General features: G+C 46.5%; 77 non-coding genes and 26 pseudogenes across 77 annotated transcripts; all 103 read left to right on the top strand.

Moving 5' to 3' along the window:
- The first annotated feature begins 11 nt into the window (after positions 1 to 11).
- LOC144415847 (5S ribosomal RNA) lies at positions 12 to 130 on the top strand. Its single transcript, XR_013471741.1, has one exon. It is a non-coding gene; the product is annotated as a 5S ribosomal RNA (ribosomal RNA).
- Positions 131 to 211: 81 nt separating this feature from the next.
- Positions 212 to 330, top strand: LOC144417107 (5S ribosomal RNA). The gene has a single exon (XR_013473000.1). It is a non-coding gene; the product is annotated as a 5S ribosomal RNA (ribosomal RNA).
- An 81-nt stretch (positions 331 to 411) lies between these two features.
- Positions 412 to 530, top strand: LOC144418087 (5S ribosomal RNA; annotated as a pseudogene).
- An 85-nt stretch (positions 531 to 615) lies between these two features.
- LOC144413781 (5S ribosomal RNA) lies at positions 616 to 734 on the top strand. The gene has a single exon (XR_013469672.1). It is a non-coding gene; the product is annotated as a 5S ribosomal RNA (ribosomal RNA).
- An 81-nt stretch (positions 735 to 815) lies between these two features.
- On the top strand, positions 816 to 934 carry LOC144414414 (5S ribosomal RNA). Its single transcript, XR_013470304.1, has one exon. It is a non-coding gene; the product is annotated as a 5S ribosomal RNA (ribosomal RNA).
- An 81-nt stretch (positions 935 to 1,015) lies between these two features.
- Positions 1,016 to 1,133, top strand: LOC144418210 (5S ribosomal RNA; annotated as a pseudogene).
- An 81-nt stretch (positions 1,134 to 1,214) lies between these two features.
- On the top strand, positions 1,215 to 1,333 carry LOC144415551 (5S ribosomal RNA). Its single transcript, XR_013471443.1, has one exon. It is a non-coding gene; the product is annotated as a 5S ribosomal RNA (ribosomal RNA).
- An 81-nt stretch (positions 1,334 to 1,414) lies between these two features.
- On the top strand, positions 1,415 to 1,533 carry LOC144414925 (5S ribosomal RNA). The gene has a single exon (XR_013470816.1). It is a non-coding gene; the product is annotated as a 5S ribosomal RNA (ribosomal RNA).
- Positions 1,534 to 1,614: 81 nt separating this feature from the next.
- Positions 1,615 to 1,733, top strand: LOC144416234 (5S ribosomal RNA). The gene has a single exon (XR_013472128.1). It is a non-coding gene; the product is annotated as a 5S ribosomal RNA (ribosomal RNA).
- Positions 1,734 to 1,818: 85 nt separating this feature from the next.
- On the top strand, positions 1,819 to 1,937 carry LOC144416769 (5S ribosomal RNA). Its single transcript, XR_013472662.1, has one exon. It is a non-coding gene; the product is annotated as a 5S ribosomal RNA (ribosomal RNA).
- An 85-nt stretch (positions 1,938 to 2,022) lies between these two features.
- On the top strand, positions 2,023 to 2,141 carry LOC144416911 (5S ribosomal RNA). The gene has a single exon (XR_013472804.1). It is a non-coding gene; the product is annotated as a 5S ribosomal RNA (ribosomal RNA).
- Positions 2,142 to 2,222: 81 nt separating this feature from the next.
- On the top strand, positions 2,223 to 2,341 carry LOC144413780 (5S ribosomal RNA). Its single transcript, XR_013469671.1, has one exon. It is a non-coding gene; the product is annotated as a 5S ribosomal RNA (ribosomal RNA).
- Positions 2,342 to 2,422: 81 nt separating this feature from the next.
- Positions 2,423 to 2,545, top strand: LOC144413038 (5S ribosomal RNA; annotated as a pseudogene).
- An 81-nt stretch (positions 2,546 to 2,626) lies between these two features.
- On the top strand, positions 2,627 to 2,745 carry LOC144416426 (5S ribosomal RNA). The gene has a single exon (XR_013472319.1). It is a non-coding gene; the product is annotated as a 5S ribosomal RNA (ribosomal RNA).
- An 81-nt stretch (positions 2,746 to 2,826) lies between these two features.
- Positions 2,827 to 2,945, top strand: LOC144416211 (5S ribosomal RNA). The gene has a single exon (XR_013472105.1). It is a non-coding gene; the product is annotated as a 5S ribosomal RNA (ribosomal RNA).
- Positions 2,946 to 3,030: 85 nt separating this feature from the next.
- On the top strand, positions 3,031 to 3,149 carry LOC144417680 (5S ribosomal RNA; annotated as a pseudogene).
- Positions 3,150 to 3,234: 85 nt separating this feature from the next.
- LOC144415288 (5S ribosomal RNA) lies at positions 3,235 to 3,353 on the top strand. The gene has a single exon (XR_013471180.1). It is a non-coding gene; the product is annotated as a 5S ribosomal RNA (ribosomal RNA).
- An 81-nt stretch (positions 3,354 to 3,434) lies between these two features.
- Positions 3,435 to 3,553, top strand: LOC144414480 (5S ribosomal RNA). Its single transcript, XR_013470370.1, has one exon. It is a non-coding gene; the product is annotated as a 5S ribosomal RNA (ribosomal RNA).
- An 81-nt stretch (positions 3,554 to 3,634) lies between these two features.
- LOC144415043 (5S ribosomal RNA) lies at positions 3,635 to 3,753 on the top strand. Its single transcript, XR_013470935.1, has one exon. It is a non-coding gene; the product is annotated as a 5S ribosomal RNA (ribosomal RNA).
- An 81-nt stretch (positions 3,754 to 3,834) lies between these two features.
- LOC144414606 (5S ribosomal RNA) lies at positions 3,835 to 3,953 on the top strand. Its single transcript, XR_013470495.1, has one exon. It is a non-coding gene; the product is annotated as a 5S ribosomal RNA (ribosomal RNA).
- An 81-nt stretch (positions 3,954 to 4,034) lies between these two features.
- Positions 4,035 to 4,153, top strand: LOC144412172 (5S ribosomal RNA; annotated as a pseudogene).
- An 81-nt stretch (positions 4,154 to 4,234) lies between these two features.
- Positions 4,235 to 4,352, top strand: LOC144418295 (5S ribosomal RNA; annotated as a pseudogene).
- An 81-nt stretch (positions 4,353 to 4,433) lies between these two features.
- LOC144416210 (5S ribosomal RNA) lies at positions 4,434 to 4,552 on the top strand. The gene has a single exon (XR_013472104.1). It is a non-coding gene; the product is annotated as a 5S ribosomal RNA (ribosomal RNA).
- An 85-nt stretch (positions 4,553 to 4,637) lies between these two features.
- LOC144417679 (5S ribosomal RNA) lies at positions 4,638 to 4,756 on the top strand (annotated as a pseudogene).
- An 85-nt stretch (positions 4,757 to 4,841) lies between these two features.
- Positions 4,842 to 4,960, top strand: LOC144416788 (5S ribosomal RNA). Its single transcript, XR_013472681.1, has one exon. It is a non-coding gene; the product is annotated as a 5S ribosomal RNA (ribosomal RNA).
- An 81-nt stretch (positions 4,961 to 5,041) lies between these two features.
- Positions 5,042 to 5,160, top strand: LOC144414479 (5S ribosomal RNA). The gene has a single exon (XR_013470369.1). It is a non-coding gene; the product is annotated as a 5S ribosomal RNA (ribosomal RNA).
- Positions 5,161 to 5,241: 81 nt separating this feature from the next.
- LOC144413779 (5S ribosomal RNA) lies at positions 5,242 to 5,360 on the top strand. Its single transcript, XR_013469670.1, has one exon. It is a non-coding gene; the product is annotated as a 5S ribosomal RNA (ribosomal RNA).
- Positions 5,361 to 5,441: 81 nt separating this feature from the next.
- LOC144416209 (5S ribosomal RNA) lies at positions 5,442 to 5,560 on the top strand. Its single transcript, XR_013472103.1, has one exon. It is a non-coding gene; the product is annotated as a 5S ribosomal RNA (ribosomal RNA).
- Positions 5,561 to 5,645: 85 nt separating this feature from the next.
- On the top strand, positions 5,646 to 5,764 carry LOC144417678 (5S ribosomal RNA; annotated as a pseudogene).
- An 85-nt stretch (positions 5,765 to 5,849) lies between these two features.
- On the top strand, positions 5,850 to 5,968 carry LOC144415287 (5S ribosomal RNA). Its single transcript, XR_013471179.1, has one exon. It is a non-coding gene; the product is annotated as a 5S ribosomal RNA (ribosomal RNA).
- An 81-nt stretch (positions 5,969 to 6,049) lies between these two features.
- Positions 6,050 to 6,168, top strand: LOC144414478 (5S ribosomal RNA). The gene has a single exon (XR_013470368.1). It is a non-coding gene; the product is annotated as a 5S ribosomal RNA (ribosomal RNA).
- An 81-nt stretch (positions 6,169 to 6,249) lies between these two features.
- LOC144413778 (5S ribosomal RNA) lies at positions 6,250 to 6,368 on the top strand. The gene has a single exon (XR_013469669.1). It is a non-coding gene; the product is annotated as a 5S ribosomal RNA (ribosomal RNA).
- Positions 6,369 to 6,449: 81 nt separating this feature from the next.
- LOC144412171 (5S ribosomal RNA) lies at positions 6,450 to 6,568 on the top strand (annotated as a pseudogene).
- An 81-nt stretch (positions 6,569 to 6,649) lies between these two features.
- On the top strand, positions 6,650 to 6,768 carry LOC144418072 (5S ribosomal RNA; annotated as a pseudogene).
- An 81-nt stretch (positions 6,769 to 6,849) lies between these two features.
- LOC144416261 (5S ribosomal RNA) lies at positions 6,850 to 6,968 on the top strand. Its single transcript, XR_013472154.1, has one exon. It is a non-coding gene; the product is annotated as a 5S ribosomal RNA (ribosomal RNA).
- An 81-nt stretch (positions 6,969 to 7,049) lies between these two features.
- Positions 7,050 to 7,168, top strand: LOC144413777 (5S ribosomal RNA). The gene has a single exon (XR_013469668.1). It is a non-coding gene; the product is annotated as a 5S ribosomal RNA (ribosomal RNA).
- Positions 7,169 to 7,252: 84 nt separating this feature from the next.
- LOC144415286 (5S ribosomal RNA) lies at positions 7,253 to 7,371 on the top strand. Its single transcript, XR_013471178.1, has one exon. It is a non-coding gene; the product is annotated as a 5S ribosomal RNA (ribosomal RNA).
- An 81-nt stretch (positions 7,372 to 7,452) lies between these two features.
- On the top strand, positions 7,453 to 7,571 carry LOC144415069 (5S ribosomal RNA). Its single transcript, XR_013470961.1, has one exon. It is a non-coding gene; the product is annotated as a 5S ribosomal RNA (ribosomal RNA).
- An 81-nt stretch (positions 7,572 to 7,652) lies between these two features.
- On the top strand, positions 7,653 to 7,771 carry LOC144413776 (5S ribosomal RNA). The gene has a single exon (XR_013469667.1). It is a non-coding gene; the product is annotated as a 5S ribosomal RNA (ribosomal RNA).
- Positions 7,772 to 7,852: 81 nt separating this feature from the next.
- Positions 7,853 to 7,971, top strand: LOC144416692 (5S ribosomal RNA). Its single transcript, XR_013472585.1, has one exon. It is a non-coding gene; the product is annotated as a 5S ribosomal RNA (ribosomal RNA).
- Positions 7,972 to 8,052: 81 nt separating this feature from the next.
- LOC144413095 (5S ribosomal RNA) lies at positions 8,053 to 8,161 on the top strand (annotated as a pseudogene).
- An 81-nt stretch (positions 8,162 to 8,242) lies between these two features.
- On the top strand, positions 8,243 to 8,361 carry LOC144417497 (5S ribosomal RNA; annotated as a pseudogene).
- An 81-nt stretch (positions 8,362 to 8,442) lies between these two features.
- LOC144415493 (5S ribosomal RNA) lies at positions 8,443 to 8,561 on the top strand. Its single transcript, XR_013471385.1, has one exon. It is a non-coding gene; the product is annotated as a 5S ribosomal RNA (ribosomal RNA).
- An 81-nt stretch (positions 8,562 to 8,642) lies between these two features.
- LOC144413775 (5S ribosomal RNA) lies at positions 8,643 to 8,761 on the top strand. Its single transcript, XR_013469666.1, has one exon. It is a non-coding gene; the product is annotated as a 5S ribosomal RNA (ribosomal RNA).
- An 85-nt stretch (positions 8,762 to 8,846) lies between these two features.
- LOC144413069 (5S ribosomal RNA) lies at positions 8,847 to 8,964 on the top strand (annotated as a pseudogene).
- An 85-nt stretch (positions 8,965 to 9,049) lies between these two features.
- Positions 9,050 to 9,168, top strand: LOC144416975 (5S ribosomal RNA). Its single transcript, XR_013472867.1, has one exon. It is a non-coding gene; the product is annotated as a 5S ribosomal RNA (ribosomal RNA).
- Positions 9,169 to 9,249: 81 nt separating this feature from the next.
- Positions 9,250 to 9,368, top strand: LOC144416612 (5S ribosomal RNA). Its single transcript, XR_013472505.1, has one exon. It is a non-coding gene; the product is annotated as a 5S ribosomal RNA (ribosomal RNA).
- An 85-nt stretch (positions 9,369 to 9,453) lies between these two features.
- On the top strand, positions 9,454 to 9,572 carry LOC144415285 (5S ribosomal RNA). The gene has a single exon (XR_013471177.1). It is a non-coding gene; the product is annotated as a 5S ribosomal RNA (ribosomal RNA).
- An 81-nt stretch (positions 9,573 to 9,653) lies between these two features.
- LOC144416611 (5S ribosomal RNA) lies at positions 9,654 to 9,772 on the top strand. Its single transcript, XR_013472504.1, has one exon. It is a non-coding gene; the product is annotated as a 5S ribosomal RNA (ribosomal RNA).
- Positions 9,773 to 9,853: 81 nt separating this feature from the next.
- Positions 9,854 to 9,972, top strand: LOC144417044 (5S ribosomal RNA). Its single transcript, XR_013472936.1, has one exon. It is a non-coding gene; the product is annotated as a 5S ribosomal RNA (ribosomal RNA).
- Positions 9,973 to 10,053: 81 nt separating this feature from the next.
- On the top strand, positions 10,054 to 10,172 carry LOC144415804 (5S ribosomal RNA). The gene has a single exon (XR_013471698.1). It is a non-coding gene; the product is annotated as a 5S ribosomal RNA (ribosomal RNA).
- Positions 10,173 to 10,253: 81 nt separating this feature from the next.
- On the top strand, positions 10,254 to 10,372 carry LOC144418258 (5S ribosomal RNA; annotated as a pseudogene).
- Positions 10,373 to 10,453: 81 nt separating this feature from the next.
- Positions 10,454 to 10,572, top strand: LOC144414514 (5S ribosomal RNA). The gene has a single exon (XR_013470404.1). It is a non-coding gene; the product is annotated as a 5S ribosomal RNA (ribosomal RNA).
- Positions 10,573 to 10,653: 81 nt separating this feature from the next.
- On the top strand, positions 10,654 to 10,772 carry LOC144417042 (5S ribosomal RNA). The gene has a single exon (XR_013472934.1). It is a non-coding gene; the product is annotated as a 5S ribosomal RNA (ribosomal RNA).
- Positions 10,773 to 10,854: 82 nt separating this feature from the next.
- On the top strand, positions 10,855 to 10,973 carry LOC144414434 (5S ribosomal RNA). The gene has a single exon (XR_013470324.1). It is a non-coding gene; the product is annotated as a 5S ribosomal RNA (ribosomal RNA).
- Positions 10,974 to 11,053: 80 nt separating this feature from the next.
- Positions 11,054 to 11,172, top strand: LOC144415099 (5S ribosomal RNA). Its single transcript, XR_013470991.1, has one exon. It is a non-coding gene; the product is annotated as a 5S ribosomal RNA (ribosomal RNA).
- An 81-nt stretch (positions 11,173 to 11,253) lies between these two features.
- On the top strand, positions 11,254 to 11,372 carry LOC144416565 (5S ribosomal RNA). Its single transcript, XR_013472458.1, has one exon. It is a non-coding gene; the product is annotated as a 5S ribosomal RNA (ribosomal RNA).
- Positions 11,373 to 11,453: 81 nt separating this feature from the next.
- Positions 11,454 to 11,572, top strand: LOC144413774 (5S ribosomal RNA). The gene has a single exon (XR_013469665.1). It is a non-coding gene; the product is annotated as a 5S ribosomal RNA (ribosomal RNA).
- Positions 11,573 to 11,653: 81 nt separating this feature from the next.
- Positions 11,654 to 11,772, top strand: LOC144412013 (5S ribosomal RNA; annotated as a pseudogene).
- An 81-nt stretch (positions 11,773 to 11,853) lies between these two features.
- On the top strand, positions 11,854 to 11,972 carry LOC144416564 (5S ribosomal RNA). Its single transcript, XR_013472457.1, has one exon. It is a non-coding gene; the product is annotated as a 5S ribosomal RNA (ribosomal RNA).
- Positions 11,973 to 12,053: 81 nt separating this feature from the next.
- LOC144413773 (5S ribosomal RNA) lies at positions 12,054 to 12,172 on the top strand. The gene has a single exon (XR_013469664.1). It is a non-coding gene; the product is annotated as a 5S ribosomal RNA (ribosomal RNA).
- An 81-nt stretch (positions 12,173 to 12,253) lies between these two features.
- Positions 12,254 to 12,371, top strand: LOC144413001 (5S ribosomal RNA; annotated as a pseudogene).
- An 81-nt stretch (positions 12,372 to 12,452) lies between these two features.
- LOC144416981 (5S ribosomal RNA) lies at positions 12,453 to 12,571 on the top strand. Its single transcript, XR_013472873.1, has one exon. It is a non-coding gene; the product is annotated as a 5S ribosomal RNA (ribosomal RNA).
- Positions 12,572 to 12,652: 81 nt separating this feature from the next.
- On the top strand, positions 12,653 to 12,771 carry LOC144418357 (5S ribosomal RNA; annotated as a pseudogene).
- Positions 12,772 to 12,852: 81 nt separating this feature from the next.
- On the top strand, positions 12,853 to 12,971 carry LOC144416562 (5S ribosomal RNA). Its single transcript, XR_013472455.1, has one exon. It is a non-coding gene; the product is annotated as a 5S ribosomal RNA (ribosomal RNA).
- An 81-nt stretch (positions 12,972 to 13,052) lies between these two features.
- LOC144413771 (5S ribosomal RNA) lies at positions 13,053 to 13,171 on the top strand. Its single transcript, XR_013469662.1, has one exon. It is a non-coding gene; the product is annotated as a 5S ribosomal RNA (ribosomal RNA).
- An 81-nt stretch (positions 13,172 to 13,252) lies between these two features.
- LOC144413000 (5S ribosomal RNA) lies at positions 13,253 to 13,370 on the top strand (annotated as a pseudogene).
- An 81-nt stretch (positions 13,371 to 13,451) lies between these two features.
- On the top strand, positions 13,452 to 13,570 carry LOC144416980 (5S ribosomal RNA). The gene has a single exon (XR_013472872.1). It is a non-coding gene; the product is annotated as a 5S ribosomal RNA (ribosomal RNA).
- An 81-nt stretch (positions 13,571 to 13,651) lies between these two features.
- Positions 13,652 to 13,770, top strand: LOC144411940 (5S ribosomal RNA; annotated as a pseudogene).
- An 81-nt stretch (positions 13,771 to 13,851) lies between these two features.
- Positions 13,852 to 13,970, top strand: LOC144417239 (5S ribosomal RNA). Its single transcript, XR_013473132.1, has one exon. It is a non-coding gene; the product is annotated as a 5S ribosomal RNA (ribosomal RNA).
- An 81-nt stretch (positions 13,971 to 14,051) lies between these two features.
- On the top strand, positions 14,052 to 14,170 carry LOC144413770 (5S ribosomal RNA). The gene has a single exon (XR_013469661.1). It is a non-coding gene; the product is annotated as a 5S ribosomal RNA (ribosomal RNA).
- Positions 14,171 to 14,251: 81 nt separating this feature from the next.
- Positions 14,252 to 14,369, top strand: LOC144412999 (5S ribosomal RNA; annotated as a pseudogene).
- Positions 14,370 to 14,450: 81 nt separating this feature from the next.
- On the top strand, positions 14,451 to 14,569 carry LOC144417254 (5S ribosomal RNA). Its single transcript, XR_013473147.1, has one exon. It is a non-coding gene; the product is annotated as a 5S ribosomal RNA (ribosomal RNA).
- Positions 14,570 to 14,650: 81 nt separating this feature from the next.
- On the top strand, positions 14,651 to 14,769 carry LOC144417897 (5S ribosomal RNA; annotated as a pseudogene).
- An 81-nt stretch (positions 14,770 to 14,850) lies between these two features.
- Positions 14,851 to 14,969, top strand: LOC144414506 (5S ribosomal RNA). The gene has a single exon (XR_013470396.1). It is a non-coding gene; the product is annotated as a 5S ribosomal RNA (ribosomal RNA).
- Positions 14,970 to 15,050: 81 nt separating this feature from the next.
- LOC144413769 (5S ribosomal RNA) lies at positions 15,051 to 15,169 on the top strand. The gene has a single exon (XR_013469660.1). It is a non-coding gene; the product is annotated as a 5S ribosomal RNA (ribosomal RNA).
- An 81-nt stretch (positions 15,170 to 15,250) lies between these two features.
- LOC144412998 (5S ribosomal RNA) lies at positions 15,251 to 15,368 on the top strand (annotated as a pseudogene).
- Positions 15,369 to 15,449: 81 nt separating this feature from the next.
- Positions 15,450 to 15,568, top strand: LOC144417127 (5S ribosomal RNA). Its single transcript, XR_013473020.1, has one exon. It is a non-coding gene; the product is annotated as a 5S ribosomal RNA (ribosomal RNA).
- An 81-nt stretch (positions 15,569 to 15,649) lies between these two features.
- LOC144411939 (5S ribosomal RNA) lies at positions 15,650 to 15,768 on the top strand (annotated as a pseudogene).
- Positions 15,769 to 15,849: 81 nt separating this feature from the next.
- On the top strand, positions 15,850 to 15,968 carry LOC144416561 (5S ribosomal RNA). The gene has a single exon (XR_013472454.1). It is a non-coding gene; the product is annotated as a 5S ribosomal RNA (ribosomal RNA).
- An 81-nt stretch (positions 15,969 to 16,049) lies between these two features.
- Positions 16,050 to 16,168, top strand: LOC144413768 (5S ribosomal RNA). Its single transcript, XR_013469659.1, has one exon. It is a non-coding gene; the product is annotated as a 5S ribosomal RNA (ribosomal RNA).
- Positions 16,169 to 16,249: 81 nt separating this feature from the next.
- Positions 16,250 to 16,368, top strand: LOC144413057 (5S ribosomal RNA; annotated as a pseudogene).
- An 81-nt stretch (positions 16,369 to 16,449) lies between these two features.
- LOC144413767 (5S ribosomal RNA) lies at positions 16,450 to 16,568 on the top strand. Its single transcript, XR_013469658.1, has one exon. It is a non-coding gene; the product is annotated as a 5S ribosomal RNA (ribosomal RNA).
- An 81-nt stretch (positions 16,569 to 16,649) lies between these two features.
- On the top strand, positions 16,650 to 16,768 carry LOC144416332 (5S ribosomal RNA). Its single transcript, XR_013472225.1, has one exon. It is a non-coding gene; the product is annotated as a 5S ribosomal RNA (ribosomal RNA).
- Positions 16,769 to 16,856: 88 nt separating this feature from the next.
- On the top strand, positions 16,857 to 16,975 carry LOC144415284 (5S ribosomal RNA). Its single transcript, XR_013471176.1, has one exon. It is a non-coding gene; the product is annotated as a 5S ribosomal RNA (ribosomal RNA).
- Positions 16,976 to 17,056: 81 nt separating this feature from the next.
- On the top strand, positions 17,057 to 17,175 carry LOC144415756 (5S ribosomal RNA). The gene has a single exon (XR_013471649.1). It is a non-coding gene; the product is annotated as a 5S ribosomal RNA (ribosomal RNA).
- An 81-nt stretch (positions 17,176 to 17,256) lies between these two features.
- LOC144413766 (5S ribosomal RNA) lies at positions 17,257 to 17,375 on the top strand. The gene has a single exon (XR_013469657.1). It is a non-coding gene; the product is annotated as a 5S ribosomal RNA (ribosomal RNA).
- Positions 17,376 to 17,456: 81 nt separating this feature from the next.
- LOC144416796 (5S ribosomal RNA) lies at positions 17,457 to 17,575 on the top strand. Its single transcript, XR_013472689.1, has one exon. It is a non-coding gene; the product is annotated as a 5S ribosomal RNA (ribosomal RNA).
- Positions 17,576 to 17,656: 81 nt separating this feature from the next.
- On the top strand, positions 17,657 to 17,775 carry LOC144416331 (5S ribosomal RNA). The gene has a single exon (XR_013472224.1). It is a non-coding gene; the product is annotated as a 5S ribosomal RNA (ribosomal RNA).
- Positions 17,776 to 17,863: 88 nt separating this feature from the next.
- LOC144415283 (5S ribosomal RNA) lies at positions 17,864 to 17,982 on the top strand. The gene has a single exon (XR_013471175.1). It is a non-coding gene; the product is annotated as a 5S ribosomal RNA (ribosomal RNA).
- An 81-nt stretch (positions 17,983 to 18,063) lies between these two features.
- Positions 18,064 to 18,182, top strand: LOC144415755 (5S ribosomal RNA). The gene has a single exon (XR_013471648.1). It is a non-coding gene; the product is annotated as a 5S ribosomal RNA (ribosomal RNA).
- An 81-nt stretch (positions 18,183 to 18,263) lies between these two features.
- Positions 18,264 to 18,382, top strand: LOC144413765 (5S ribosomal RNA). The gene has a single exon (XR_013469656.1). It is a non-coding gene; the product is annotated as a 5S ribosomal RNA (ribosomal RNA).
- Positions 18,383 to 18,463: 81 nt separating this feature from the next.
- On the top strand, positions 18,464 to 18,582 carry LOC144416795 (5S ribosomal RNA). Its single transcript, XR_013472688.1, has one exon. It is a non-coding gene; the product is annotated as a 5S ribosomal RNA (ribosomal RNA).
- Positions 18,583 to 18,663: 81 nt separating this feature from the next.
- Positions 18,664 to 18,782, top strand: LOC144415155 (5S ribosomal RNA). Its single transcript, XR_013471047.1, has one exon. It is a non-coding gene; the product is annotated as a 5S ribosomal RNA (ribosomal RNA).
- Positions 18,783 to 18,863: 81 nt separating this feature from the next.
- Positions 18,864 to 18,982, top strand: LOC144414868 (5S ribosomal RNA). The gene has a single exon (XR_013470759.1). It is a non-coding gene; the product is annotated as a 5S ribosomal RNA (ribosomal RNA).
- An 81-nt stretch (positions 18,983 to 19,063) lies between these two features.
- LOC144413764 (5S ribosomal RNA) lies at positions 19,064 to 19,182 on the top strand. The gene has a single exon (XR_013469655.1). It is a non-coding gene; the product is annotated as a 5S ribosomal RNA (ribosomal RNA).
- Positions 19,183 to 19,263: 81 nt separating this feature from the next.
- Positions 19,264 to 19,382, top strand: LOC144413763 (5S ribosomal RNA). The gene has a single exon (XR_013469654.1). It is a non-coding gene; the product is annotated as a 5S ribosomal RNA (ribosomal RNA).
- An 81-nt stretch (positions 19,383 to 19,463) lies between these two features.
- Positions 19,464 to 19,582, top strand: LOC144413762 (5S ribosomal RNA). The gene has a single exon (XR_013469653.1). It is a non-coding gene; the product is annotated as a 5S ribosomal RNA (ribosomal RNA).
- An 81-nt stretch (positions 19,583 to 19,663) lies between these two features.
- On the top strand, positions 19,664 to 19,782 carry LOC144413074 (5S ribosomal RNA; annotated as a pseudogene).
- An 81-nt stretch (positions 19,783 to 19,863) lies between these two features.
- On the top strand, positions 19,864 to 19,982 carry LOC144416158 (5S ribosomal RNA). The gene has a single exon (XR_013472052.1). It is a non-coding gene; the product is annotated as a 5S ribosomal RNA (ribosomal RNA).
- Positions 19,983 to 20,063: 81 nt separating this feature from the next.
- On the top strand, positions 20,064 to 20,182 carry LOC144416330 (5S ribosomal RNA). Its single transcript, XR_013472223.1, has one exon. It is a non-coding gene; the product is annotated as a 5S ribosomal RNA (ribosomal RNA).
- An 85-nt stretch (positions 20,183 to 20,267) lies between these two features.
- On the top strand, positions 20,268 to 20,386 carry LOC144415282 (5S ribosomal RNA). Its single transcript, XR_013471174.1, has one exon. It is a non-coding gene; the product is annotated as a 5S ribosomal RNA (ribosomal RNA).
- Positions 20,387 to 20,467: 81 nt separating this feature from the next.
- Positions 20,468 to 20,586, top strand: LOC144417540 (5S ribosomal RNA; annotated as a pseudogene).
- The last annotated feature ends 36 nt before the right edge of the window (positions 20,587 to 20,622 follow it).

Here is a 20,622-nt window from a genome sequence, read left to right as displayed (position 1 = left end):
ACTACTTTATCGCCTACAACCATACCACGTTGAATGCACCCGATCTCGTTCGATCTCGGAAGTTAAGCAATGTCGGGCTCGGTTAGTACTTACATGGGTGACCGGCTTGGAATACCGAGTGTCGTAGGCTTTTCGTCGCCGTTTCATTCGATTTTGCTCTGTTTTCCAACAACTGCGAAATACAAATAGCCGAATAGACTACTGCTTTATCGCCTACAACCATACCACGTTGAATGCACCCGATCTCGTTCTATCTCGGAAGTTAAGCAATGTCGGGCTCGGTTAGTACTTGCATGGGTGACCGGCTGGGAATACCGAGTGTCGTAGGCTTTTTGTCGCCGTTTCATTCGATTTTGCTCTGTTTTCCAACAACTGCGATATACAAATAGCCGAATAGACTACTACTTTATCGCCTACAATCATACCACGTTGAATGCACCCGTTATCGTTCGATCTCGGAAGTTAAGCAATGTCGGGCTCGGTTAGTACTTGCATGGGTGACCGGCTGGGAATACCGAGTGTCGTAGGCTTTTTTTTCGTCGCCGTTCCATTCGTTTTTGCTCTGTTTTCCAACAACTGCGAAATACAAATAGCCGAATAGACTACTACTTTATCGCCTACAACCATACCACGTTGAATGCACCCGATCTCGTTCGATCTCGGAAGTTAAGCAATGTCGGGCTCGGTTAGTACTTGCATGGGTGACCGGCTGGGAATACCGAGTGTCGTAGGCTTTTCGTCGCCGTTTAATTCGATTTTGCTCTGTTTTCCAACAACTGCGAAATACAAATAGCCGAATAGACTACTACTTTATCGCCTACAACCATACCACGTTGAATGCACCCGATCTCGTTCGAACTCGGAAGTTAAGCAATGTCGGGCTCGGTTAGTACTTGCTTGGGTGACCGGCTGGGAATACCGAGTGTCGTAGGCTTTTCGTCGCCGTTTCATTCGATTTTGCTCTGTTTTCTAACAATTGCGAAATACAAATAGCCGAATAGACTACTACTTTATCGCCTACAACCATACCACTTTGAATGCACCCGATCTCGTCGATCTCGGAAGTTAAGCAATGTCGGGTTCGGTTAGTACTTGCATGGGTGACCGGCTGGGAATACCGAGTGTCGTAAGCTTTTCGTCGTCGTTTCATTCGATTTTGCTGTGTTTTCTAACAACTGCGAAATACAAATAGCCGAATAGACTACTACTTTATCGCCTACAACCATACCACGTTGAATGCACCCGATCTTGTTCGATCTCGGAAGTTAAGCAATGTCGGGCTTGGTTAGTACTTGCATGGGTGACCGGCTGGGAATACCGAGTGTCGTAGGCTTTTCGTCGTCGTTTCATTCGATTTTGCTCTGTTTTTTAACAGCTGCGAAATACAAATAGCCGAATAGACTACCACTTTATCGCCTACAACCATACCACGGTGAATGCACCCGATCTCGTTCGATCTCGGAAGTTAAGCAATGTCGGGCTAGGTTAGTACTTGCATGGGTGACCGGCTGGGAATACCGAGTGTCGTAGGCTTTTCGTCGCCGTTTCATTCGATTTTGCTCTGTTTTCTAACAACTGCGAAATACAAATAGCCGAATAGACTACTACTTTATTGCCTACAACCATACCACGTTGAATGCACCCGATCTCGTTCGATCTCGGAAGTTGAGCAATGTCGGGCTCGGTTAGTACTTGCATGGGTGACCGGCTGGGAATACCGAGTGTCGTAGGCTTTTTTTTCGTCGCCGTTCCATTCCTTTTTTCTCTGTTTTCTAACAACTGCAAAATACAAATAGCAGAACAGACTACTACTTTATCGACTACAACCATACCACGTTGAATGCACCCGATCTCGTTCGATCTCGAAAGTTAAGCAATGTCGGGCTCGGTTAGTACTTGCATGGGTGACCGGCTGGGAATACCGAGTGTCGTAGGCTTTTCTTTCGTCGCCTTTCCATTAGTTTTTTCTCTGTTTTCTAACAACTGCAAAATACAAATAGCAGAACAGACTACTACTTTATCGACTACAACCATACCACGTTGAATGCACCCGATCTCGTTCGATCTCGGAAGTTAAGCAATGTCGGGCTCGGTTAGTACTTGCGTGGGTGACCGGCTGGGAATACCGAGTGTCGTTGGCTTTTCGTCGCCGCTTCATTCGATTTTGCTCTGTTTTCCAACAACTGCGAAATACAAATAGCCGAATAGACTACTACTTTATCGCCTACAACCATACCACGTTGAATGCACCCGATCTCGTTCGATCTCGGAAGTTAAGCAATGTCGGGCTCGGTTAGTACTTGCATGGGTGACCGGCTGGGAATACCGAGTGTCGTAGGCTTTTCGTCGCCGTTTCATTCGATTTTGCTCTGTTTTCCAACAACTGCAAAATACAAATAGCCGAATAGACTACTACTTTATGACAAACAACCATACCACGTTGAATGCACCCGATCTCGTTCGATCTCGGAAGTTAAGCAATGTCGAGCTCGGTTAGTACTTGCATGGATAGGTGACCGGCTGGGAATACCGAGTGTCGTAAGCTTTTCGTCGTCGTTTCATTCGATTTTGCTGTGTTTTCTAACAACTGCGAAATACAAATAGCCGAATAGACTACTACTTCATCGCCTACAACCATACCACGTTGAATGCTCCCGATCTTGTTCGATCTCGGAAGTTAAGCAATGTCGGGCTTGGTTAGTACTTGCATGGGTGACCGGCTGGGAATACCGAGTGTCGTAGGCTTTTCGTCGCCGTTTCATTCGATTTTGCTGTGTTTTCTAACAACTGCGAAATACAAATAGCCGAATAGACTACTACTTCATCGCCTACAACCATACCAGGTTGAATGCACCCGATCTCGTTCGATCTCGGAAGTTAAGCAATGTCGGGCTCGGTTAGTACTTGCATGGGTGACCGGCTGGGAATACCGAGTGTCGTAGGCTTTTTTTTCGTCGCCGTTTCATTCGATTTTGCTCTGTTTTCCAACAACTGCGAAATACAAATAGCCGAATAGACTACTACTTTATTGCCTACAACCATACCACGTTGAATGCACCCGATCTCGTTCGATCCCGGAAGTTAAGCAATGTCGGGCTCGGTTAGTACTTGTATGGGTGACCGGCTGGGAATACCGAGTGTCGGAGGCTTTTTTTTCGTCGCCGTTCCATTCGTTTTTTCTCTGTTTTCTAACAACTGCAAAATACAAATAGCAGAACAGACTACTACTTTATCGACTACAACCATACCACGTTGAATGCACCCGATCTCGTTCGATCTCGGAAGTTAAGCAATGTCGGGCTCGGTTAGTACTTGCATGGGTGACCGGCTGGGAATACCGAGTGTCGTAGGCTTTTCGTCGCCGTTTCATTCGATTTTGCTCTGTTTTCCAACAACTGCGAAATACAAATAGCCGAATAGACTACTACTTTATCGCCTACAACCATACCACGTTGAATGCACCCGATCTCGTTTGATCTCGGAAGTTAAGCAATGTCGGGCTCGGTTAGTACTTGCATGGGTGACCGGCTGGGAATACCGAGTGTCGTAGGCTTTTCGTTGCCGTTTCATTCGATTTTGCTCTGTTTTCCAACAACTGCGAAATACAAATAGCCGAATAGACTACTACTTTATCGCCTACAACCATACCACGTTGAATGCACCTGATCTCGTTCGATCTCGGAAGTTAAGCAATGTCGGGCTCGGTTAGTACTTGCATGGGTGACCGGCTGGGAATACCGAGTGTCGTAGGCTTTTCGTCGCCGTTTCATTCGATTTTGCTCTGTTTTCCAACAACTGCGAAATACAAATAGCAGAATAGACTACTACTTTATCGCCTACAACCATACCACGTTGAATGCACCCGATCTCGTTCGATCTCGGAAGTTAAGCAATGTCGGGCTCGGTAAGTACTTGCATGGGTGACCGGCTGGGAATACCGAGTGTCGTAGGCTTTTTGTCGCCGTTTCATTCGATTTTGCTCTGTTTTCCAACAACTGCGAAATACAAATAGCCGAATACACTACTACTTTATCGCCTACAACCATACCACGTTGAATGCACCCGTTATCGTTCGATCTCGGAAGTTAGGCAATGTCGGGCTCGGTTAGTACTTGCATGGGTGACCGGCTGGGAATACCGAGTGTCGTAGGCTTTTCGTCGCCGTTTCATTCGATTTTGCTCTGTTTTCCAACAACTGCGAAATACAAATAGCCGAATAGACTACTACTTCATCGCCTACAACCATACCACGTTGAATGCTCCCGATCTTGTTCGATCTCGGAAGTTAAGCAATGTCGGGCTTGGTTAGTACTTGCATGGGTGACGGCTGGGAATACCGAGTGTCGTAGGCTTTTCGTCGCCGTTTCATTCGATTTTGCTGTGTTTTCTAACAACTGCGAAGTACAAATAGCCGAATAGACTACTACTTCATCGCCTACAACCATACCAGGTTGAATGCACCCGATCTCGTTCGATCTCGGAAGTTAAGCAATGTCGGGCTCGGTTAGTACTTGCATGGGTGACCGGCTGGGAATACCGAGTGTCGTAGGCTTTTTTTTCGTCGCCGTTTCATTCGATTTTGCTCTGTTTTCCAACAACTGCGAAATACAAATAGCCGAATAGACTACTACTTTATTGCCTACAACCATACCACGTTGAATGCACCCGATCTCGTTCGATCCCGGAAGTTAAGCAATGTCGGGCTCGGTTAGTACTTGTATGGGTGACCGGCTGGGAATACCGAGTGTCGGAGGCTTTTTTTTCGTCGCCGTTCCATTCGTTTTTTCTCTGTTTTCTAACAACTGCAAAATACAAATAGCAGAACAGACTACTACTTTATCGACTACAACCATACCACGTTGAATGCACCCGATCTCGTTCGATCTCGGAAGTTAAGCAATGTCGGGCTCGGTTAGTACTTGCATGGGTGACTGGCTGGGAATACCGAGTGTCGTAGGCTTTTCGTCGCCGTTTCATTCGATTTTGCTCTGTTTTCCAACAACTGCGAAATACAAATAGCCGAATAGACTACTACTTTATCGCCTACAACCATACCACGTTGAATGCACCCGATCTCGTTTGATCTCGGAAGTTAAGCAATGTCGGGCTCGGTTAGTACTTGCATGGGTGACCGGCTGGGAATACCGAGTGTCGTAGGCTTTTCGTCGCCGTTTCATTCGATTTTGCTCTGTTTTCCAACAACTGCGAAATACAAATAGCCGAATAGACTACTACTTTATCGCCTACAACCATACCACGTTGAATGCACCCGATCTCGTTCGATCTCGGAAGTTAAGCAATGTCGGGCTCGGTTAGTACTTGCATGGGTGACCGGCTGGGAATACCGAGTGTCGTAGGCTTTTCGTCGCCGTTTCATTCGATTTTGCTGTGTTTTCTAACAACTGCGAAATACAAATAGCCGAATAGACTACTACTTCATCGCCTACAACCATACCAGGTTGAATGCACCCGATCTCGTTCGATCTCGGAAGTTAAGCAATGTCGGGCTCGGTTAGTACTTGCATGGGTGACCGGCTGGGAATACCGAGTGTCGTAGGCTTTTTTTTCGTCGCCGTTTCATTCGATTTTGCTCTGTTTTCCAACAACTGCGAAATACAAATAGCCGAATAGACTACTACTTTATTGCCTACAACCATACCACGTTGAATGCACCCGATCTCGTTCGATCCCGGAAGTTAAGCAATGTCGGGCTCGGTTAGTACTTGTATGGGTGACCGGCTGGGAATACCGAGTGTCGGAGGCTTTTTTTTCGTCGCCGTTCCATTCGTTTTTTCTCTGTTTTCTAACAACTGCAAAATACAAATAGCAGAACAGACTACTACTTTATCGACTACAACCATACCACGTTGAATGCACCCGATCTCGTTCGATCTCGGAAGTTAAGCAATGTCGGGCTCGGTTAGTACTTGCATGGGTGACCGGCTGGGAATACCGAGTGTCGTAGGCTTTTCGTCGCCGTTTCATTCGATTTTGCTCTGTTTTCCAACAACTGCGAAATACAAATAGCCGAATAGACTACTACTTTATCGCCTACAACCATACCACGTTGAATGCACCCGATCTCGTTTGATCTCGGAAGTTAAGCAATGTCGGGCTCGGTTAGTACTTGCATGGGTGACCGGCTGGGAATACCGAGTGTCGTAGGCTTTTCGTCGCCGTTTCATTCGATTTTGCTCTGTTTTCCAACAACTGCGAAATACAAATAGCCGAATAGACTACTACTTTATCGCCTACAACCATACCACGTTGAATGCACCCGATCTCGTTCGATCTCGGAAGTTAAGCAATGTCGGGCTCGGTTAGTACTTGCATGGGTGACCGGCTGGGAATACCGAGTGTCGTAGGCTTTTCGTCGCCGTTTCATTCGATTTTGCTCTGTTTTCCAACAACTGCGAAATACAAATAGCAGAATAGACTACTACTTTATCGCCTACAACCATACCACGTTGAATGCACCCGTTATCGTTCGATCTCGGAAGTTAGGCAATGTCGGGCTCGGTTAGTACTTGCATGGGTGACCGGCTGGGAATACCGAGTGTCGTAGGCTTTTCGTCGCCGTTTCATTCGATTTTGCTCTGTTTTCTAACAACTGCGAAATACAAATAGCCGAATAGACTACTACTTTATCGCCTACAACCATACCACGTTGAATGCACCCGATCTTGTTCGACATCGGAAGTTAAGCAATGTCGGGCTTGGTTAGTATTTGCATGGGTGACCGGCTGGGAATACCGAGTGTCGTAGGCTTTTCGTCGCCGTTTCATTCGATTTTGCTCTGTTTTCTAACAGCTGCGAAATACAAATAGCCGAATAGACTACTACTTTATCGCCTACAACCATACCACGGTGAATGCACCCGATCTCGTTCGATCTCGGAAGTTAAGCAATGTCGGGCTAGGTTAGTACTTGCATGGGTGACCGGCTGGGAATACCGAGTATCGTAGGCTTTTCGTCGCCGTTTCATTCGATTTTGCTCTGTTTTCTAACAACTGCGAAATACAAATAGCCGAATAGACTACTACTTTATTGCCTACAACCATACCACGTTGAATGCACCCGATCTCGTTCGATCTCGGAAGTTAAGCAATGTCGGGCTCGGTTAGTACTTGCATGGGTGACCGGCTGGGAATACCGAGTGTCGTAGGCTTTTTTTTCGTCGCCGTTCCATTCGTTTTTCTCTGTTTTCTAACAACTGCAAAATACAAATAGCAGAACAGACTACTACTTTATCGACTACAACCATACCACGTTGAATGCACCCGATCTCGTTCGATCTCGGAAGTTAAGCAATGTCGGGCTCGGTTAGTACTTGCATGGGTGACCGGCTGGGAATACCGAGTGTCGTAGGCTTTTCGTCGCCGCTTCATTCGATTTTGCTCTGTTTTCCAACAACTGCGAAATACAAATAGCCAAATAGACTACTACTTTATCGCCTACAACCATACCACGTTGACTGCACCCGATCTCGTTTGATCTCGGAAGTTAAGCAATGTCGGGCTCGGTTAGTACTTGCATGGGTGACCGGCTGGGAATACCGAGTGTCGTAGGCTTTTCGTCGCCGTTTCATTTGATTTTGCTCTGTTTTCCAACAACTGCAAAATACAAATAGCCGAATAGACTACTACTTTATCGCCTACAACCATACCACGTTGAATGCACCCGATCTCGTTCGATCTCGGAAGTTAAGCAATGTCGGGCTCGGTTAGTACTTGCATGGGTGACCGGCTGGGAATACCGAGTGTCGTAGGCTTTTCGTCGCCGTTTCATTCGATTTTTCTCTGTTTTCCAACAACTGCGAAATACAAATAGCCGAATAGACTACTACTTTATCGCCTACAACCATACCACGTTGAATACACCCGATCTCGTTTGATCTCGGAAGTTAAGCAATGTCGAGCTCGGTTAGTACTTGCATGGGTGACCGGCTGGGAATACCGAGTGTCGTAGGCTTTTCGTCGCCGTTTCATACGATTTTGCTCTGTTTTCCAACAACTGCGAAATACAAATAGCCGAATAGACTACTACTTTATCGCCTACAACCATACCACGTTGAATGCACCCGATCTCGGAAGTTAAGCAATGTCGGGTTCGGTTAGTACTTGCATGGGTGACAGGCTGGGAATCCCGAGTGTCGTAAGCTTTTCGTCGTCGTTTCATTCGATTTTGCTGTGTTTTCTAACAACTGCGAAATACAAATAGCCGAATAGACTACTACGTCATCGCCTACAACCATACCACGTTGAATGCTCCCGATCTTGTTCGATCTCGGAAGTTAAGCAATGTCGGTCTTGGTTAGTACTTGCATGGGTGACCGGCTGGGAATACCGAGTGTCGTAGGCTTTTCGTCGCCGTTTCATTCGATTTTGCTCTGTTTTCTAACAACTGCGAAATACAAATAGCCGAATAGACTACTACTTTATCGCCTACAACCATACCACGGTGAATGCACCCGATCTCGTTCGATCTCGGAAGTTAAGCAATGTCGGGCTCGGTTAGTACTTGCATGGGTGACCGACTGGGAATACCGAGTGTCGTAGGCTTTTCCTCGCCGTTTCATTCGATTTTGCTCTGTTTTCCAACAACTGCAAAATACAAATAGCAGAACAGACTACTACTTTATTGCCTACAACCATACCACGTTGAATGCACCCGATCTCGTTCGATCTCGGAAGTTAAGCAATGTCGGGCTCGGTTAGTACTTGCATGGGTGACCGGCTGGGAATACCGAGTGTCGTAGGCTTTTTTTTCGTCGCCGTTTCATTCGATTTTGCTCTGTTTTCCAACAACTGCGAAATACAAATAGCCGAATAGACTACTACTTTATTGCCTACAACCATACCACGTTGAATGCACCCGATATCGTTCGATCCCGGAAGTTATGCAATGTCGGGCTCGGTTAGTACTTGCATGGGTGACCGCTGGGACTACCGAGTGTCGTAGGCTTTTTTTTCGTCGCCGTTCCATTCGTTTTTGCTCTGTTTTCTAACAACTGCAAAATACAAATAGCAGAACAGACTACTACTTTATCGACTACAACCATACCACGTTGAATGCACCCGATCTCGTTCGATCTCGGAAGTTAAGCAATGTCGGTCTCGGTTAGTACTTGCATGGGTGACCGGCTGGGAATACCGAGTGTCGTAGGCTTTTCGTCGCCGTTTCATTCGATTTTGCTCTGTTTTCCAACAACTGCGAAATACAAATAGCCGAATAGACTACTACTTTATCGCCTACAACCATACCACGTTGAATGCACCCGATCTCGTTCGATCTCGGAAGTTAAGCAATGTCGGGCTCGGTTAGTACTTGCATGGGTGACCGGCTGGTAATACCGAGTGTCGTAGGCTTTTTTTTCGTCGCCGTTCCATTCGTTTTTTCTCTGTTTTCTAACAACTGCAAAATACAAATAGCAGAACAGACTACTACTTTATCGACTACAACCATACCACGTTGAATGCACCCGATCTCGTTCGATCTCGGAAGTTAAGCAATGTCGGGCTCGGTTAGTACTTGCATGGGTGACCGGCTGGGAATACCGAGTGTCGTAGGCTTTTCGTCGCCGTTTCATTCGATTTCGCTCTGTTTTCCAACAACTGCGAAATACAAATAGCCGAATAGACTACTACTTTATCGCCTACAACCATACCACGTTGAATGCACCCGATCTCGTTCGATCTCGGAAGTTAAGCAATGTCGGGCTCGGTTAGTACTTGCATGGGTGACCGGCTGGTAATACCGAGTGTCGTAGGCTTTTTGTCGCCGTTTCATTCGATTTTGCTTTGTTTTCCAACAACTGCGAAATACAAATAGCCGAATAGACTACTACTTTATCGCCTACAACAATACCACGTTGAATGCACCCGTTCTCGTTCGATCTCGGAAGTTAAGCAATGTCGGGCTCGGTTAGTACTTGCATGGGTGACCGGCTGGGAATACCGAGTGTCGTAGGCTTTTTGTCGCCGTTTCATTCGATTTTGCTCTGTTTTCCAACAACTGCGAAATACAAATAGCCGAATAGACTAATTCTTTATCGCCTACAACCATACCACGTTGAATGCACCCGATCTCGTTCGATCTCGGAAGTTAAGCAATGTCGGGCTCGGTTAGTACTTGCATGGGTGACCGGCTGGAAATACCGAGTGTCGTAGGCTTTTTGTCGCCGTTTCATTCGATTTTGCTCTGTTTTCCAACAACTGTGAAATAAAAATAGCCGAATAGACTACTACTTTATCGCCTACAACCATACCACGTTGAATGCACTCGTTATCGTTCGATCTCGGAAGTTAAGCAATGTCGGGCTCGGTTAGTACTTGCATGGGTGACCGGCTGGGAATACCGAGTGTCGTAGGCTTTTCGTCGCCGTTTCATTCGATTTTGCTCTGTTTTCCAACAACTGCGAAATACAAATAGCCGAATAGACTACTACTTTATCGCCTACAACCATACCACGTTGAATGCACCCGATCTCGTTCGATCTCGGAAGTTAAGCAATGTCGGGCTCGGTTAGTACTTGCATGGGTGACCGGCTGAGAATACCGAGTGTCGTAGGCTTTTTGTCGCCGTTTCATTCGATTTTGCTCTGTTTTCCAACAACTGCGAAATACGAATAGCCGAATAGACTACTACTTTATCGCCTACAACAATACCACGTTGAATGCACCCGTTCTCGTTCGATCTCGGAAGTTAAGCAATGTCGGGCTCGGTTAGTACTTGCATGGGTGACCGGCTGGGAATACCGAGTGTCGTAGGCTTTTCGTCGCCGTTTCATTCGATTTTTGCTCTGTTTTCCAACAACTGCGAAATACAAATAGCCGAATAGACTACTACTTCATCGCCTACAACCATACCACGTTGAATGCACCCGATCTCGTTCGATCTCGGAAGTTAAGCAATGTAGGGCTCGGTTAGTACTTGCATGGGGGACCGGCTGGGAATACCGAGTGTCGTAGGCTTTTTGTCGCGTTTCATTCGATTTTGCTCTGTTTTCCAACAACTGCGAAATACAAATAGCCGAATAGACGACTACTTTATCGCCTACAATTATACCACGTTGAATGCACCCGATCTCGTTCGATCTCGGAAGTTAAGCAATGTCGGGCTCGGTTAGTACTTGCATGGGTGACCGGCTGGGAATACCGAGTGTCGTAGGCTTTTCGTCGCCGTTTCATTCGATTTCGCTCTATTTTCCAACAACTGCGAAATACAAATAGCCGAATAGACTACTACTTTATCGCCTACAACCATACCACGTTGAATGCACCCGATCTCGTTCGATCTCGGAAGTTAAGCAATGTCTGGCTCGGTTAGTACTTGCATGGGTGACCGGCTGGGAATACCGAGTGTCGTAGGCTTTTCGTCGCCGTTTCATTCGATTTTGCTCTGTTTTCCAACAACTGCTAAATACAAATAGCCGAATAGACTACTACTTTATCGCCTACAACCATACCACGTTGAATGCACCCGATCTCGTTCGATCTCGGAAGTTAAGCAATGTCGGGCTCGGTTAGTACTTGCATGGGTGACCGGCTGGGAATACCGAGTGTCGTAGGCTTTTCGTCGCCGTTTCATTCGATTTTGCTCTGTTTTCCAACAACTGCGAAATACAAATAGCCGAATAGACTACTACTTTATCGCCTACAACCATACCACGTTGAATGCACCCGTTATCGTTCGATGTCGGAAGTTAAGCAATGTCGGGCTCGGTTAGTACTTGCATGGGTGACCGGCTGGGAATACCTAGTGTCGTAGGCTTTTCGTCGCTGTTTCATTCGATTTTGCTCTGTTTTCCAACAACTGCGAAATACAAATAGCCGAATAGACTACTACTTTATCGCCTACAACCATACCACGTTGAATGCACCCGATCTCGTTCGATCTCGGAAGTTAAGCAATGTCTGGCTCGGTTAGTACTTGCATGGGTGACCGGCTGGGAATACCGAGTGTCGTAGGCTTTTCGTTGCCGTTTCATTCGATTTTGCTCTGTTTTCCAACAACTGCTAAATACAAATAGCCGAATAGACTACTACTTTATCGCCTACAACCATACCACGTTGAATGCACCCGATCTCGTTCGATCTCGGAAGTTAAGCAATGTCGGGCTCGGTTAGTACTTGCATGGGTGACCGGCTGGGAATACCGAGTGTCGTAGGCTTTTCGTCGCCGTTTCATTCGATTTTGCTCTGTTTTCCAACAACTGCGAAATACAAATAGCCGAATAGACTACTACTTTATCGCCTACAACCATACCACGTTGAATGCACCCGATCTCGTCGATCTCGGAAGTTGAGCAATGTCGGGTTCGGTTAGTACTTGCATGGGTGACAGGCTGGGAATACCGAGTGTCGTAAGCTTTTCGTCGTCGTTTCATTCGATTTTGCTGTGTTTTATAACAACTGCGAAATACAAATAGCCGAATAGACTACTACTTCATCGCCTACAACCATACCACGTTGAATGCTCCCGATCTTGTTCGATCTCGGAAGTTAAGCAATGACGGGCTTGGTTAGTACTTGCATGGGTGACCGGCTGGGAATACCGAGTGTCGTAGGCTTTTCGTCGCCGTTTCATTCGATTTTGCTCTGTTTTCCAACAACTGCGAAATACAAATAGCCGAATAGACTACTACTTTATCGCCTACAACCATACCACGTTGAATGCATCCGTTATCGTTCGATCTCGGAAGTTAAGCAATGTCGGGCTCGGTTAGTACTTGCATGGGTGACCGGCTGGGAATACCGAGTGTCGTAGGCTTTTCGTCGCCGTTTCATTCGATTTTGCTCTATTTTCCAACAACTGCGAAATACAAATAGCCGAATAGACTACTACTTTATCGCCTACAACCATACCACGTTGAATGCACCCGATCTCGTTCGATCTCGGAAGTTAAGCAATGTCTGGCTCGGTTAGTACTTGCATGGGTGACCGGCTGGGAATACCGAGTGTCGTAGGCTTTTCGTCGCCGTTTCATTCGATTTTGCTCTGTTTTCCAACAACTGCTAAATACAAATAGCCGAATAGACTACTACTTTATCGCCTACAACCATACCACGTTGAATGCACCCGATCTCGTTCGATCTCGGAAGTTAAGCAATGTCGGGCTCGGTTAGTACTTGCATGGGTGACCGGCTGGGAATACCGAGTGTCGTAGGCTTTTCGTCGCCGTTTCATTCGATTTTGCTCTGTTTTCCAACAACTGCGAAATACAAATAGCCGAATAGACTACTACTTTATCGCCTACAACCATACCACGTTGAATGCACCCGATCTCGTCGATCTCGGAAGTTGAGCAATGTCGGGTTCGGTTAGTACTTGCATGGGTGACAGGCTGGGAATACCGAGTGTCGTAAGCTTTTCGTCGTCGTTTCATTCGATTTTGCTGTGTTTTCTAACAACTGCGAAATACAAATAGCCGAATAGACTACTACTTCATCGCCTACAACCATACCACGTTGAATGCTCCCGATCTTGTTCGATCTCGGAAGTTAAGCAATGACGGGCTTGGTTAGTACTTGCATGGGTGACCGGCTGGGAATACCGAGTGTCGTAGGCTTTTCGTCGCCGTTTCATTCGATTTTGCTCTGTTTTCCAACAACTGCGAAATACAAATAGCCGAATAGACTACTACTTTATCGCCTACAAGCATACCACGTTGAATGCACCCGTTATCGTTCGATCTCGGAAGTTAAGCAATGTCGGGCTCGGTTAGTACTTGCATGGGTGACCGGCTGGGAATACCGAGTGTCGTAGGCTTTTCGTCGCCGTTTCATTCGATTTTGCTCTATTTTCCAACAACTGCGAAATACAAATAGCCGAATAGACTACTACTTTATCGCCTACAACCATACCACGTTGAATGCACCCGATCTCGTTCGATCTCGGAAGTCAAGCAATGTCTGGCTCGGTTAGTACTTGCATGGGTGACCGGCTGGGAATACCGAGTGTCGTAGGCTTTTCGTCGCCGTTTCATGCGATTTTGCTCTGTTTTCCAACAACTGCTAAATACAAATAGCCGAATAGACTACTACTTTATCGCCTACAACCATACCACGTTGAATGCACCCGATCTCGTTCGATCTCGGAAGTTAAGCAATGTCGGGCTCGGTTAGTACTTGCATGGGTGACCGGCTGGGAATACCGAGTGTCGTAGGCTTTTCGTCGCCGTTTCATTCGATTTTGCTCTGTTTTCCAACAACTGCGAAATACAAATAGCCGAATAGACTACTACTTTATCGCCTACAACCATACCACGTTGAATGCACCCGATCTCGTCGATCTCGGAAGTTGAGCAATGTCGGGTTCGGTTAGTACTTGCATGGGTGACAGGCTGGGAATACCGAGTGTCGTAAGCTTTTCGTCGTCGTTTCATTCGATTTTGCTGTGTTTTCTAACAACTGCGAAATACAAATAGCCGAATAGACTACAACTTCATCGCCTACAATCATACCACGTTGAATGCTCCCGATCTTGTTCGATCTCGGAAGTTAAGCAATGACGGGCTTGGTTAGTACTTGCATGGGTGACCGGCTGGGAATACCGAGTGTCGTAGGCTTTTCGTCGCCGTTTCATTCGATTTTGCTCTGTTTTCCAACAACTGCGAAATACAAATAGCCGAATAGACTACTACTTTATCGCCTACAACCATACCACGTTGAATGCACCCGTTATCGTTCGATCTCGGAAGTTAAGCAATGTCGGGCTCGGTTAGTACTTGCATGGGTGACCGGCTGGGAATACCGAGTGTCGTAGGCTTTTCGTCGCCGTTTCATTCGATTTTGCTCTATTTTCCAACAACTGCGAAATACAAATAGCCGAATAGACTACTACTTTATCGCCTACAACCATACCACGTTGAATGCACCCGATCTCGTTCGATCTCGGAAGTTAAGCAATGTCGGGCTCGGTTAGTACTTGCATGGGTGACCGGCTGGGAATCCCGAGTGTCGTAGGCTTTTCGTCGCCGTTTCATTCGATTTTGCTCTGTTTTCCAACAACTGCTAAATACAAATAGCCGAATAGACTACTACTTTATCGCCTACAACCATACCACGTTGAATGCACCCGATCTCGTTCGATCTCGGAAGTTAAGCAATGTCGGGCTCGGTTAGTACTTGCATGGGTGACCGGCTGGGAATACCGAGTGTCGTAGGCTTTTCGTCGCCGTTTCATTCGATTTTGCTCTGTTTTCCAACAACTGCGAAATACAAATAGCCGAATAGACTACTACTTTATCGCCTACAACCATACCACGTTGAATGCACCCGATCTCGTCGATCTCGGAAGTTGAGCAATGTCGGGTTCGGTTAGTACTTGCATGGGTGACAGGCTGGGAATACCGAGTGTCGTAAGCTTTTCGTCGTCGTTTCATTCGATTTTGCTGTGTTTTCTAACAACTGCGAAATACAAATAGCCGAATAGACTACTACTTCATCGCCTACAACCATACCACGTTGAATGCTCCCGATCTTGTTAGATCTCGGAAGTTAAGCAATGACGGGCTTGGTTAGTACTTGCATGGGTGACCGGCTGGGAATACCGAGTGTCGTAGGCTTTTCGTCGCCGTTTCATTCGATTTTGCTCTGTTTTCCAACAACTGCGAAATACAAATAGCCGAATAGACTACTACTTTATCGCCTACAAGCATACCACGTTGAATGCACCCGTTATCGTTCGATCTCGGAAGTTAAGCAATGTCGGGCTCGGTTAGTACTTGCATGGGTGACCGGCTGGGAATACCGAGTGTCGTAGGCTTTTCGTCGCCGTTTCATTCGATTTTGCTCCTTTTTCCAACAACTGCGAAATACAAATAGCCGAATAGACTACTACTTTATCGCCTACAACCATACCACGTTGAATGCACCCGATCTCGTTCGATCTCGGAAGTTAAGCAATGTCTGGCTCGGTTAGTACTTGCATGGGTGACCGGCTGGGAATACCGAGTGTCGTAGGCTTTTCGTCGCCGTTTCATTCGATTTTGCTCTGTTTTCCAACAACTGCTAAATACAAATAGCCGAATAGACTACTACTTTATTGCCTACAACCATACCACGTTGAATGCACCCGATCTCGTTCGATCTCGGAAGTTAAGCAATGTCGGGCTCGGTTAGTACTTGCATGGGTGACCGGCTGGGAATACCGAGTGTCGTAGGCTTTTCGTCGCCGTTTCATTCGATTTTGCTCTGTTTTCCAACAACTGCGAAATACAAATAGCCGAATAGACTACTACTTTATCGCCTACAACCATACCACGTTGAATGCACCCGTTATCGTTCGATGTCGGAAGTTAAGCAATATCTGGCTCGGTTAGTACTTGCATGGGTGACCGGCTGGGAATACCGAGTGTCGTAGGCTTTTCGTCGCCGTTTCATTCGATTTTGCTCTGTTTTCCAACAACTGCTAAATACAAATAGCCGAATAGACTACTACTTTATCGCCTACAACCATACCACGTTGAATGCACCCGATCTCGTTCGATCTCGGAAGTTAAGCAATGTCGGGCTCGGTTAGTACTTGCATGGGTGACCGGCTGGGAATACCGAGTGTCGTAGGCTTTTCGTCGCCGTTTCATTCGATTTTGCTCTGTTTTCCAACAACTGCGAAATACAAATAGCCAAATAGACTACTACTTTATTGCCTACAACCATACCACGTTGAATGCACCCGATCTCGTTCGATCCCGGAAGTTAAGCAATGTCGGGCTCGGTTAGTACTTGCATGGGTGACCGGCTGGGAATACCGAGTGTCGTAGGCTTTTTTTTTCGTCGCCGTTCCATTCCTTTTTTCTCTCTGTTTTCTAACAACTGCAAAATACAAATAGCAGAACAGACTACTACTTTATCGACTACAACCATACCACGTTGAATGCACCCGATCTCGTTCGATCTCGGAAGTTAAGCAATGTCGGGCTCGGTTAGTACTTGCATGGGTGACCGGCTGGGAATACCGAGTGTCGTAGGCTTTTCGTCGCCGCTTCATTCGATTTTGCTCTGTTTTCCAACAACTGCAAAATACAAATAGCCGAATAGACTACTACTTTATCGCCTACAACCATACCACGTTGAATGCACTCGATCTCGTTCGATCTCGGAAGTTAAACAATGTCGGGCTCGGTTAGTACTTGCATGGGTGACCGGCTGGGAATACCGAGTGTCGTAGGCTTTTCGTCGCCGTTTCATTCGATTTTGCTCTGTTTTCCAACAACTGCGAAATACAAATAGCCGAATAGACTACTACTTTATCGCCTACAACCATACCACGTTGAATGCACCCGATCTCGTTCGATCTCGGAAGTTAAGCAATGTCGGGCTCGGTTAGTACTTGCATGGGTGACCGGCTGGGAATACCGAGTGTCGTAGGCTTTTCGTCGCCGTTTCATTCGATTTTGCTCTGTTTTCCAACAACTGCGAAATACAAATAGCCGAATAGACTACTTCTTTATCGCCTACAACCATACCACGTTGAATGCACCCGATCTCGTTCGATCTCGGAAGTTAAGCAATGTCGGGCTCGGTTAGTACTTGCATTGGTGACCGGCTGGGAATACCGAGTGTCGTAGGCTTTTTGTCGCCGTTTCATTCGATTTTGCTCTGTTTTCCAACAACTGCGAAATACAAATAGCCGAATAGACTACTTCTTTATCGCCTACAACCATACCACGTTGAATGCACCCGATCTCGTTCGATCCCGGAAGTTAAGCAATGTCGGGCTCGGTTAGTACTTGCATGGGTGACCGGCTGGGAATACCGAGTGTCGTAGGCTTTTTTTTTCGTCGCCGTTCCATTCCTTTTTTCTCTCTGTTTTCTAACAACTGCAAAATACAAATAGCAGAACAGACTACTACTTTATCGACTACAACCATACCACGTTGAATGCACCCGATCTCGTTCGATCTCGGAAGTTAAGCAATGTCGGGCTCGGTTAGTACTTGCATGGGTGACCGGCTGGGAATACCGAGTGTCGTAGGCTTTTCGTCGCCGCTTCATTCGATTTTGCTCTGTTTTCCAACAACTGCAAAATACAAATAGCCGAATAGACTACTACTTTATCGCCTACAACCATACCACGTTGAATGCACTCGATCTCGTTCGATCTCGGAAGTTAAACAATGTCGGGCTCGGTTAGTACTTGCATGGGTGACCGGCTGGGAATACCGAGTGTCGTAGGCTTTTCGTCGCCGTTTCATTCGATTTTGCTCTGTTTTCCAACAACTGCGAAATACAAATAGCCGAATAGACTACTACTTTATCGCCTACAACCATACCACGTTGAATGCACCCGATCTCGTTCGATCTCGGAAGTTAAGCAATGTCGGGCTCGGTTAGTACTTGCATGGGTGACCGGCTGGGAATACCGAGTGTCGTAGGCTTTTCGTCGCCGTTTCATTCGATTTTGCTCTGTTTTCCAACAACTGCGAAATACAAATAGCCGAATAGACTACTTCTTTATCGCCTACAACCATACCACGTTGAATGCACCCGATCTCGTTCGATCTCGGAAGTTAAGCAATGTCGGGCTCGGTTAGTACTTGCATTGGTGACCGGCTGGGAATACCGAGTGTCGTAGGCTTTTTGTCGCCGTTTCATTCGATTTTGCTCTGTTTTCCAACAACTGCGAAATACAAATAGCCGAATAGACTACTTCTTTATCGCCTACAACCATACCACGTTGAATGCACCCGATCTCGTTCGATCTCGGAAGTTAAGCAATGTCGGGCTCGGTTAGTACTTGCATGGGTGACCGGCTGGGAATACTGAGTGTCGTAGGCTTTTCGTCGCCGTTTCATTCGATTTTGCTCTGTTTTCCAACAACTGCAAAATACAAATAGCCGAATAGACTACTACTTTATCGCCTACAACCATACCACGTTGAATGCACTCGATCTCGTTCGATCTCGGAAGTTAAGCAATGTCGGGCTCGGTTAGTACTTGCATGGGTGACCGGCTGGGAATACCGAGTGTCGTAGGCTTTTCGTCGCCGTTTCATTCGATTTTGCTCTGTTTTCCAACAACTGCGAAATACAAATAGCCGAATAGACTACTACTTTATCGCCTACAACCATACCACGTTGAATGCACCCGATCTCGTTCGATCTCGGAAGTTAAGCAATGTCGGGCTCGGTTAGTACTTGCATGGGTGACCGGCTGGGAATACCGAGTGTCGTAGGCTTTTCGTCGCCGTTTCATTCGATTTTGCTCTGTTTTCCAACAACTGCGAAATACAAATAGCCGAATAGACTACTTCTTTATCGCCTACAACCATACCACGTTGAATGCACCCGATCTCGTTCGATCTCGGAAGTTAAGCAATGTCGGGCTCGGTTAGTACTTGCATGGGTGACCGGCTGGGAATACCGAGTGTCGTAGGCTTTTTGTCGCCGTTTTATTCGATTTTGCTCTGTTTTCCAACAACTGCTAAATACAAATAGCCGAATAGACTACTACTTTATTGCCTACAACCATACCACGTTGAATGCACCCGATCTCGTTCGATCTCGGAAGTTAAGCAATGTCGGGCTCGGTTAGTACTTGCATGGGTGACCGGCTGGGAATACCGAGTGTCGTAGGCTTTTCGTCGCCGTTTCATTCGATTTTGCTCTGTTTTCCAACAACTGCGAAATACAAATAGCCGAATAGACTACTACTTTATCGCCTACAACCATACCACGTTGAATGCACCCGTTATCGTTCGATGTCGGAAGTTAAGCAATATCTGGCTCGGTTAGTACTTGCATGGGTGACCGGCTGAGAATACCGAGTGTCGTAGGCTTTTCGTCGCCGTTTCATTCGATTTTGCTCTGTTTTCCAACAACTGCTAAATACAAATAGCCGAATAGACTACTACTTTATCGCCTACAACCATACCACGTTGAATGCACCCGATCTCGTTCGATCTCGGAAGTTAAGCAATGTCGGGCTCGGTTAGTACTTGCATGGGTGACCGGCTGGGAATACCGAGTTTCGTAGGCTTTTCGTCGCCGTTTCATTCGATTTTGCTCTGTTTTCCAACAACTGCGAAATACAAAAAGCCGAATAGACTACTACTTTATTGCCTACAACCATACCACGTTGAATGCACCCGATCTCGTTCGATCCCGGAAGTTAAGCAATGTCGGGCTCGGTTAGTACTTGCATGGGTGACCGGCTGGGAATACCGAGTGTCGTAGGCTTTTTTTTCGTCGCCGTTCCATTCGTTTTTTCTCTGTTTTCTAACAACTGCAAAATACAAATAACAGAACAGACTACTACTTTATCGACTACAACCATACCACGTTGAATGCACCCGATCTCGTTCGATCTCGGAAGTTAAGCAATGTCGGGCTCGGTTAGTACTTGCATGGGTGACCGGCTGGGAATACCGAGTGTCGTAGGCTTTTCGTCGCCGCTTCATTCGATTTTGCTCTGTTTTCCAACAACTGCAAAATACAAATAGCCGAATAGACTACTACTTTATCGCCTACAACCATACCACGTTGAATGCACTCGATCTCGTTCGATCTCGGAAGTTGAGCAATGTCGGGCTCGGTTAGTACTTGCATGGGTGTCCAGCTGGGAATACCGAGTGTCGTAGGCTTTTCGTCGCCGTTTCATTCGATTTTGCTCTGTTTTC

The sequence above is a fragment of the Styela clava genome, chromosome 15 (assembly GCF_964204865.1).
Source record: "Styela clava chromosome 15, kaStyClav1.hap1.2, whole genome shotgun sequence".
NCBI classification, from domain to species: Eukaryota; Metazoa; Chordata; class Ascidiacea; order Stolidobranchia; family Styelidae; genus Styela; species Styela clava.
Note: the sequence above shows the minus strand (reverse complement) of the source record. Positions and strands in the feature narration are given on the sequence as shown.